Raw genomic sequence first — 10904 nt, 5'->3', positions numbered from 1 at the left:
CTACCCCCAAGGCTCGCCCATACAACACCCGCTCAAGGCGAAAACGACCTTGACGGGGTGACTGGCCTGACAACAACGCGTCGACCACTTAGAAGAGCGGTCAGGTAGGCAACCGGTTGTGAGGAAGTGAGCTGGCTACGGGAGGGTCGTATCTAGCAATACTGTTGGTATGTCCCCTCGTCCCAAACAAAGGGGGGGGGAGGAAAGGAGAAGCGGGTGGTGGCGAAGACGCTACCAAGCTGTTCCCCCTCTCCACTCGCTGCCTTAGGGACCTAGCCAAATGGCAAGCAACTATTGGCTAGGAGCGCCAAAGGAAAACTAATCGGAAATCCGAAAGGTGTCTCCCAGAAGGCGCTGCGAAGACAGGCATCGTCTCCCAGCGACCTCGCTTCCGCAGTCGACATCACAAGCATCGGATAGTCAGCAGCAACAACGCCTTGGGTGCCAGCGACGGTCGCAGCTCTAGCCGCCACAACACAAGCGCGCACTCCCTCGAGACCGGCCGTGCCACAACCCAAGTCGCCGCCGCCCAGCCGTCAGGAAGCAGCGCCCGACGACGGTTCTGGACGGCTGTAGGAGCAGCAGCTGCCGGCTGCAGTGCTGCTTCTCGAGCGCCAGATCGCCATGGAAGGACACTTCTCTAGATAAGCGCTTCGGATATCGCCGCCGTGTTTCCGGCAAGTAGCGTGTGTGCGTGCGCGCGTGTGGGTGTGACCGCGGTTGTCGCAGCTGTGTGACAGCATTTCCATGCGGTCAGCGTACCGTCGAGCGGTGCAATGTGATCATCGCGAGCTTCGAGGCAAGGGACTTAATTCGTGCTTCACGGCAGACAGAGTAGCGGTGGAGCAGCGAACGGAAAGATTACGGCGCAACCAACCCTCCAGGCACTGGACGTCGCGAAGCCGCCGTGGCGGCGCTTACACCTGCGCAGTGAAGAAGTGTACGGAATACCAGACTACACGACCATCCCAACTAGCCACCCGGACAGCGGCGTTGGAGCGTTGGATGCAAGACAACAAGGCGGCAAGGAAGTCGTTGCCGGCCTACCGTCGCCTGATTTCAGGTGACGTTCGGTCTTTAGGGAGGAGGAGTGTAGCGATCGCGGAGAACCGCGCATCCCTCCGAAGCACTGCGCGCCGCGGAGGATGAAGGGGACAAAAGTATTCCTTCTCTTCCGAGGTTGAGTAACCCAAACGGGTTGCTCGATAGCGCCGCGTTTCCCTCTTCCCTCGCCAGGCGCAGGAGCACAACAGCTAGGCGTCGCAGACGCGACGCTCATTGGCCGAAAAAGGACAAAGGGCAAGATGCGCCGAAATCGGCGGGAACCGGCTACCGCCGGAGGGAGACGACAGCGAGCCGCGACAACGGAAGGACGCAAGGTAAATACCTCCCCGCTATACTTCTTTGTTGTCGCCATCTTGCCCTTCGAAGTGTCAGGCCCCATCCAAAAGGATAGGGTCGCCAGCAAGACCTTCACCAGCGTTCTTTTTGGGAAAACCCAATAAACATCTGGTTCCGGGCAAACTCCTGTTCTGTGTTGTGTCGTACTTCGCATTACCACTTTGCGGCCGTGAGAACGGCTGCCCGTGGTGTGTGATCGCGGGAGCTCGGTGTTTGCGGCCTAGACCTCAGAAGAGGCTCGACGGCGTAATAAGAAGCCCCACAGCATCTATATTCGTTTTTCGTTCGCACAGCAAAAGACTAGAATGACTTGCCTGCCGACGTCGTGCTCCATACAGACCCATCAATGTTCAAAACATCACTCGAAGCAATAATATGATCTGTAACCCACTCCCTCATGTAATACCCCTTCAATGGGGCCTTTGAGGTTGAAATAAATAAATAAATAGGGTCTGATGGTTTTTTCCTACCGCCAATGTTATTACGGTCCTGACTACTTTGGCTACTGTAGAGATCTGTAGAGATCTCCTCGGCTACTTTGACTATCTTGTTCATATTAGTGATGACGTTGCCTGCCTTGTCCCTTATCGCATACATCTGGTTTTTGCCTATGCCGAATTTCTTCTTTACCGCTCAAGGCTTCCCCCGTTCTTTACAGCATGCTCAATTTTCTCCATGTTATACTTCCTTATATCGGCCACCTTGCGCTTATTGATTAGCTTTGATATCTCGGCCAATTCGATCTGGTCTGTTGGATTGGAAGCTTTCATACTCTGGCGTTTCTTAATCAAATCTTTCGTCTGCTTAGGCAGCTTATCGGTATCCTCTCTAACTATCCTACCGCCTACTTCTACCGCGCACTCAGTAATGATAGAAATTATTGTTCTTTGCCTCTAGGGTAATGTCATCCTCAGTTAGAGCTGAATACCTATTCTGTAGCGAGATCCTGAACTCTTCTGCCCTCCCCCTCACCGCTAATTCGTTGAAGGATTTAATCTGTTTCGTTACTCTTCAGATTTAGACTAATTCGGGACCTCACCATCCTGTGGTCACTGCATCTCACTTTCCCGATTACCTCTACATCTTGCATAATGGCGGGGGTTGAACACATTATGAAGTCGATTTCATTTTTAGTCTCTCCGTTAGGACTTTTCCATGTCCATTTCCGGTTCTTCCGTTTGCTGAAGAAGGTATTCATGATTCGTAAGTTATTGCACTCTGCAAACTCAACTAGTAAATCCCTCATGCTACTCCTAGAACCAATGCCATAGTCACCGACATAGTCCTACCTTGGCATTGAAGTCGCCCATTAGTACAGTATACTGCGTCTTTATTTTTCGCATTGCCGATTCTACATCTTCATAGAAGCTTTCAACTGCCTGGTCATCATAACTACATGTAGGTGCATAGGACTGTACAACCTTCAGTTTATGCCGCTTATGAAGCCTAATTACGATGCCTGCAACCATCTCATTATTACTATAGAATTCATCTATATTACCCGCTATATACAATTGACAAGGAAACCTACTCCTAGTTGTCGCCTCTCTGGTAAACCTCGATAACACAGTACATGCCCATCCTTCAGTACTCTATATGCCTCATTCGGCCTCCTAACCTCACTAAGCCCTATGACATCCCATTTCATTCCCTCTAGTTCCTCTAACAGCACTGCTAAACTAGCTTCACTAGCTAGGGTTCTAGCATTAAAAGTTGCCAGGGCCAGTTTCCAATGGCGGCCTGTCCAACGGAGCCAGGCATTCTTAGCACCGCCTGCTGCGTCACAGGTCTGACCGCCGTCGTGGTCAGTTGTTCCGCAGCCGCTGGTGACTGAGGCCCGGGGTTTTATGAAGCTTATCTTAGAAGGTTGCGGCCAATTACTGCACAAGGGTGGCCAACTCCTTTTCTGGTGAGGGAGTGCGTTGCCGGAGGTGTTCACCGGCATCAGGTCGCACCCCAAACCTGTTTATGCAATTCCATTGACACGCGGATTTCTTTTTTTTAATTTTCATCCGGTGGAAAATTGCGCGGCACCGGGATTTGAACCCCGGTTCTCTTGCATGCGACGCGGATGTTCTACCGCTACACCACCGCTGCAATCTGTATGTAACACGCGTTGCTAATTTTATTTACACTGGCTTCACCATCCCTGTTACTCTTAATAAAGTCCCTTGTTCAATACGCTACTGCAAGCGTAACATTTTTTTTTCTTTCTGTGCTGTGTTATGCAATGTATATTGCCTTCAGCTCCCTTCTGTAATAGCATTAAGCTCTAGGCTAGTTTAAATGTATAATTATACGCTGTCAATGTTTTTGAATTTTCTCGTTGGGCATTTAATTGCACGGCCACTTTCAAGGCATTGATGTTCACTGAAGTGAAAAAATATACACGGAGCTTCAGAAATATTGAATTATGGTGCCATTTGGGGATGGACAAGAACAGGGGTTTGTCACCGTTAAATACCCTGACATTTTTCGAACATTTTAGGAACTGCTACAGGCATCAGTTATGGGATTTTTTCGAAGAAACAAGTTTCCCATTCGCTTCGAATTTATACTACCACGCGATGTCCATGGTGCCTAAATATTTCCCAATAACACACACGATTTGGGTATCAAATCAGAGGTCACAAACTTCTTTTTGATAGCTGATGCGTGTCCACGTTCGTCTTTGTTCTATACCATACACTAAGCAAGGAAACTACACACTTCGTTGTTGCTCCCAGAGCCGTAGTGCCAGCCTATCAGCAACAAGCTGACAACAGCGTTCACACAACGCAATGGCGTTACAAAAACAAGCGCATTCGCATACTTCGACAAAGCGCAAACAATAACACCTCAGAGCGAAAGCCGTATAAATCACTCAGCAACACATGACTTTTCACGCAGGCGCCGGCTACTCCGCCGTCTGCAAAAGCGTGCCTCTCAATCGACGCCAGCCCTGCCGTGCGACCGCTCTGGGCAGCGCACTAAGCACTTTTTAGATCTCGCCGCTAAAGCGTGATTTTTACATTAGAGAGATGAATGCTTTTTGTTTCCACCATTATATTTAAAGAAACTTCAAAATCACTTCCACAAGGTTAATCGTTCTTGTTTGTTTTTAAAAATACTGTTCTCTGCCTAGGCAAAAAAGTAGACATCCATTCTGCTTATCTGTTCTTCGAAGCTATACACAGTTAGCGCAAGGTAAATTTCACATGCAATATTGCCCTGAGGAAGATGTTTACATAGCGCGGGATCTAATGGCATTCGTGCTTCCTTCGCTGTCCACAAGGTTTAAAAATTCCATCTGTGCAGAGTGGTGTACTGTATTCTTCAATAAGATCTCACTTCCCGAACTTTCACTTGTAGTATCTGATGGATAGGATAACTTATCAAAGGCTGATGTTAATAATGCCATAAATTTCTTGTATTTGTTTTGAAGCCATCAATGCTTACTATAAGGAAGAGCTCCTCCGCATAATAGATACCCTCCAGCTCTTCGTCAGCAAGGCAGTAGTCCTTCCGGAAGGCCCTGGTAGTAGGGTAAGAAGATTGCTAAATTTAAAACACAATGGTATTCCGAACAAACATTTAAGCTGCTTGCTGTGCAAATCATAGCCTAGGGCTAAGACTAATTGTCCGAATCAGCAGCTGAAACTCATAATGATTGGTTACAGTAGTGTATATGTACAGCGGGTAAACTATGCCCTTGGTTCATGGTTTTAACTGCTTCTACAAAAAATATTACACGTAATATGTGCATCTTGGGCATTAGGCCTCAACGGAAAAAAAATTTTTCTCTGTGGGTTAGCTCTAGGTGGCGCACTCTGCCCAGCTTTTGCTGTGTGATACCTAAAGCCTCCAGGCTCTAGAAAGCAGTGGGGCTCGCGTCTGTGTCGATAATTTGTGTCCCGCCTCAAGAACAAGTGCAATTGCTGGATTAGCTGAATCTGTCACCTTTGACAGCGAATATGAGGTTTCTTTAGAACATCATAGACCTTTGAATTATCAGTCAGCCGCGCTTAGCACTAGTACATGCAGGCTTCGTTCAAGCGGGGCTTTCTGTGTAAGTCGCTTAATGGGCTAATGAAGTTGTTTTTCAATTACGCTAAAGAGTGAATGCTAAAGTGGAAGTGAAATTTGAAGCGCTGGTGCACCTAAAAGGATTTGGCCTAGTCATGTTAAACTGGTGGTCACTTTTTATCGCTGCTTATTCATCTGCCACTTACAGAGGAACTCAACAAAAGTATCTACCTAGAGAACAAAAAAAAAGCGCATTGCAGGCCGGTGCTATACCAAGTAGACGCTCTGGGTACTGACATTTAGTACAAAACCATTCTTAGACAGGTGAAACTCTACTGATCTTCTGTGTCGACTCTGGTGAGCTCAGAGAAACAAAGAGAATAATTTTGGCTCAAATTTCAAAGTCGTGTGATAGTGGTTATGCACTAGCTTTGTTTTTCTCTTCTGCAAGCTAATATTTTGTGCAGTGGGCAAAAATGAGAACTATATTTGTCCGCAGAATAATTTTCACCGTCTAACACCGTTTAATCTATCAAGGGCTAAAAATCCATTAAGGAATCAAGCGATTACCTTTCACATCGATTTACCTGGCAATTAAGCCTTCAGACACTGCCCGAGAATTTGTCAAAATATCAAACGTCCTATCTTGGTTAGGTTTTATCGATAAAGAAAGACTCCGCGTCTATCTCACTTCTTCAACGGTATGCATTTGGAGATACATATGTCATAGGTTCGAATACCTCCCGTAAATTGGCATTCAACTTGACCATCAGAGATGTTTTGGGCTAGAGGTTCCTGAATATGAGCAGTTCCGACTTTTCCTCTAGCCCTAAAGATCAGCATCGATCGACACGCAATCTCCAAGCCATCGAAAATTAAAATGCTTGGCCAGTACATACCCCGCCAAAACAGACCGACAGTGAAAAAACTCGCAACAAAGCAGCAGATAACCAGGATTCTCAGCTGCTTTTGCAACAAGCACCACGGCACAAAAGTAAATGACGCTATTCGTCTTGTACAAGCTTTTGTTGTTTCTCGGATAATGACCGGGACTGCCTACCTCCACCTCATCTCGTCAGAAATCGCAAAGCTGGAGTCGCTGATACGGGAGGCCAATAAAAATTCACTGGGTCTGCCGAAGACCGCATCAACATTGCGCCTCATGTCTCTCGGCATCCACAACACACTCCAAGAAATCTGGGAGGTGCAAAGACTGTCACTGCTTAGGAGCCTGGCCATCATTCCAACAGGCCAAGCCTTTCCGAACAAGATACACCTAAAGTACCCTACACAGTGGACCAAAAGACGGAACTTCCTCTATCAATCCACAAAAAACATCTATGTCCGTCAAACACTCAAAAACATGCATCAGACATTTAACACGGAGCGAAAAAACGCCAGAGCCGAAAGCCTTCGCAAGAAATGGGCTGTAGTCTTTGGGATAAACGATGGTCCATCTATTTTTTGCAAGATGTTGATGGGACAAGCTCCAATCTAGAAAGATTTGAAAGAAGTGCTGGAGTTGAGACGACGAAGTGGAGGTGAAGGCACACATGTCGTCTTGTAGTATGCGAAGAGCTCTGCTGTATTCTAGGAGCTCGCAAGGCAATTCCCGCGCAGCGCCATGCGTTTTCTCGAGCAAAACAAGTCTTTGTAAGCTCTGACGCTTTTAACGCTAAACCAAACAGCATGGTTGCAACATGCGTAGCATACAGAAGCACAAAACCATTTGAATTCGTCAGCGGTGATCATATTTCATAGGTGAGCATTAAAGCCGCTCTATCTTTAGTGAGCATGATATAGCTGTTGGCACGACGTCTGTTTTAAGCGATAACAGACTCCAATACTCCTAATGGTCACGAAACTCCCGCAGTCTACTACCCGCAGTCTAACGGTCTCGCAGATAAAGGTGTTCAAGTTGTGAAGCGCATAATGAAAGAAACAGATGATGCAGGAGACGACTTCTGGCTAAGCCTTCTAGCCTACCGCTCAACACCACTGGCCGATGGTCAATCCCCTGGTGAACTTCTTCAAGGGAGGCGCCTTCGATCTAATATTCCAGATTTCGGCAAAATCACGGCCACTGACGTGGTGAAGCATCGTCAGACATGCGAAGGGCGGCCACAACTTGCTAAAGGTGACATGGTGCGACTAAGAGATACGACTTGGTCACAGAAAGGGAAGATTGTTGGACAAGCTGCTCCGAGGTCATACCACGTCATGACTGAAGATCGTCGTGTTCTTCGACGAAACAGGAGACACCTGCTTCACACTGGCGAGAAGTATGCTGAAACAAGTGACGACGACACCGACAGCATCGGTAGCAACACCACAGCTTTCCAGCACTGACACTGCTACAACACAGCAGCCCTCTTCCAGCCCACTTCCAGCCCATGGTGCCACGCCCTCAGCTGCAGTCACCCTTCCAGATCCAACCAGGACGACCACCACTCTCAGAAGGTCGACTCGCACCACACGACCACCACAGCGCCTTTATTATGATGCTGCTTTTAATCAATTAACATGAACATTTGCTTTGATCTTGTGTTAACCATGGAAGGATGTATCAGGCTTGTGTGATAGCCTGATGACGGAGCACATGTCATGCGCAGTGCGTGCGCCGCGCTATGGAAACCTATAAATACGATGGCCATCAATAAACATCCGTTCTTCTTGTTCTGGCCGTCTTGCTGTCGAGTGCCTTCCTGTCGATCTGATACAAATTGAGTTATTTCTCTGACCCACTCTGCACGCTTTCTATCTCTTAATGTTACCCCTACCATTTTTCGTTCCATAGCCCTCTGGGTTGTCCTCAACTTAAGTAGAACTCTCTTGGTTAGCCTCCACGTTTCAGCCCCATAGGTGAGTACAGGTAAGATGCAACTGTTGTATACTTTCCTCTTGAGCGATACCGGTAAGCTGCTAGTCATAATGTGCGAGTGCTTGCCAAATGCGCTCCATTCCAATCTTATTCTTCTTGTTATTTCCTTTTCATGGTCCGGATCTGCGGTTACTACCTGTCCTAAGTAGACATATTCGCCTACTACTTCCAGTATTTCGCTACCTAATGTAAACTGCTGTTTCTTCCCGAGGCTGTTGAACATTACCTTAGTCTTCTCCATATTGATTTTCAAGCCTACCTTTCTACTTTTCCTGTCTAGGTCATCAATCGTTATTTGCAGATCATCCCGCGAGTTGCTTAGCAAGGCAATGTCATCAGCAAATCGCAGATTACTGAGGTATTCTCCATTTACCCTTACCCCTAACTGCTCCCATTCGAAGGCTCTGAATAATTCCTCTAAACAAGCTGTGAATAGTACTGGGGAGATTGTGTCTCTTTGCCTAACACCTTTCTTTACGGGAATTTTGTTACTTTCTTCATGCAGAACTATGGTTGCTGTGCAGCCTTTATATATTTCTTCCAGCACTTTCACGTACGGCTCGTCTACCCCCTGATTTCGCAATGCCTGCATCACCGCCGAGGTTTCAACTGAGTCAAATGCTTTTTCGTAATCTATGAATGCTAAATATAAGGGCTGGTTATATTCCGAGCATTTTTCTATCACCTGATTGATGGTATGAATATGATCGATAGTAGAGTACCGTTTCCGAAACCCTTCTTGACTTTTTGCTTGATTGCAGTCTAAGGTTGTCGTGATTCTATTAGCGATTACCTTAGTAAATACCTTATACGTAACAGACAGTAAGCTGATCGGTCTGTAATTTTTAAGGCCCTTAGAGTCCCCTTTCTTGTGAATGAGGATAATGTTTGCATTCTTCCATGGTTCCGGTACCGTCGATGACACCAGGCACTGCGTATACAGGGTGGCCAGTTTTTCTAGCACGATATCCCCCCCGTCCTTCAGCAAATCTGTAGTTAACTCATCCTTTCCAGCTGATTTTCCCCTTTTCATTGCTTCTAGTGCTTTCTTGACCTCGTCCTTCGTCACTGGTTGAACGGCGTCCCTCTGAACCACCTTTTAAGTACCTAATAGCTAATTCAGAAATTGCAGCCGTAACCACATATAAATACCTTGGCCTTCACTTAACACATGATCTTAAGTGGACATACCACGTAACTCAAATTTCTAAAGAAGCAAATCGAGTTCTGGGGTATTTTCGGCGAACACTACGTCTAGCACCACCATCGTTAAAATCACTAGCCTATGTAACATTTTTACGGCCCAAACTAGAATATGCATGCGCTATTTGGGACAATAATCAACTTAATCTTTCTAACACGCTAGAAGCAATACAAAACCGCTCCGCTAGATTCATCTTCTCTGCATATTCTTATCATGAAAGCGTAACGAAACTAAAATGCAATGCTCATTTATCAAATTTAGCTAACCGGCGTAGCATCGCAAGACTATCTCTTTTTCATAAATTCTATTATCATCTTTCGCACGAATCTGTTATCATCTCTGCATACCGCATCTCCAGCCGCACGAACCACGAAAAGACAACCCATCCTCCGCAAGCCCGTATATCTGCGCGATGTGGAAAACCAGTTTCCTCCCCCTTCGCCGCGACCGACCACGTGCACCACCCCAACGAGCTTCATGGCAGCGCCGGCTGGGAGAGGAGGTAAATACCTCCCCTTGGGGGAGGGAGACCAGCGATAGGTGCGCCACCAAGACGTCTATGCGGGTTCCCGCGAGAAGACGAGAGGGAGCTTCTGGATCCAGCCGGCAACAAGAGCGGTCGTCTCCCGCCGCCTCTCCTCCCGGCAAATGCTGGGGGATAGCGGGCACGGAGTACGCTGCGCACACGGGAGGACCCGTTGTGCACTACCGACCATCTTCTGGTTCCCAACGGCGAAGCGACCGGTAAATACCGCACGCTCTCACCGCCTCATGCGGCAAACGCCGTGGTATGGCTTCGTCCAATGAATGCGGCGCGCACGGGAGATCCCGGCCGCCATATTCACGGCGCGTTCAAATGTCCGCCGCCGAAATCGCATCCCCATTCCCTAGCCGGTGAGTCAAAAGTCATTCTTATGTAGCCTTGCCCCTTCCAAGGAAAACCTTGTTGATGTATAGCTAGCCGGCATGCTCTGTATTATTTGCAAGTGCAACAAATAGCATTCGAGTAGTAACACTGTGTCGCCCCCGTCCTTTGCCCTTTGTTCCCCTCCGCGGGTCGCTAGCGAGGACGCAGCACCCGCGGAGTGTCGACGGGGCGGAAGACCGTTCCCCCTTAAACCCCTACAATGGCGCCCAACGTGGGGCCCGAACCCACGACCCTGAGATTAAGAGTCTCATGTTCTACCGACTGAGCTAGCCGGGCTAGCTCAGTCCCGAGACCGGTCAGCCCCGCCAAAAGGCAGGCAATTGACGCGGCGCTGCAAGAACTGATCGATGCGGGCATTGTTCGCCGCTCTTCAAGCCCCTGGGGATTGCCAGTGGTGCTGGTCCCCAAAAAGGACGGTAGCTCACGGCTGTGCGTGGACTACAGGCGACTGAATGCGGTCACACAAAAGGATGCATACCCCTTCC

General features: G+C 48.0%; 1 non-coding gene across 1 annotated transcript; it reads right to left on the bottom strand.

The window, feature by feature from the left end:
* Positions 1 to 10622: 10622 nt before the first annotated feature.
* TRNAK-CUU (transfer RNA lysine (anticodon CUU)) lies at positions 10623 to 10695 on the bottom strand. The gene has a single exon. It is a non-coding gene; the product is annotated as a tRNA-Lys (tRNA).
* Positions 10696 to 10904: the final 209 nt, after the last annotated feature.

Source organism: Amblyomma maculatum, chromosome 1, assembly GCF_055883805.1.
Source record: "Amblyomma maculatum isolate TAMU_Amacu chromosome 1, ASM5588380v1, whole genome shotgun sequence".
Lineage (NCBI taxonomy): Eukaryota > Metazoa > Arthropoda > Arachnida > Ixodida > Ixodidae > Amblyomma > Amblyomma maculatum.
The sequence above is the reverse complement of the archived record's forward strand: the minus strand, read 5'-3'. Positions and strand labels throughout refer to the sequence as shown.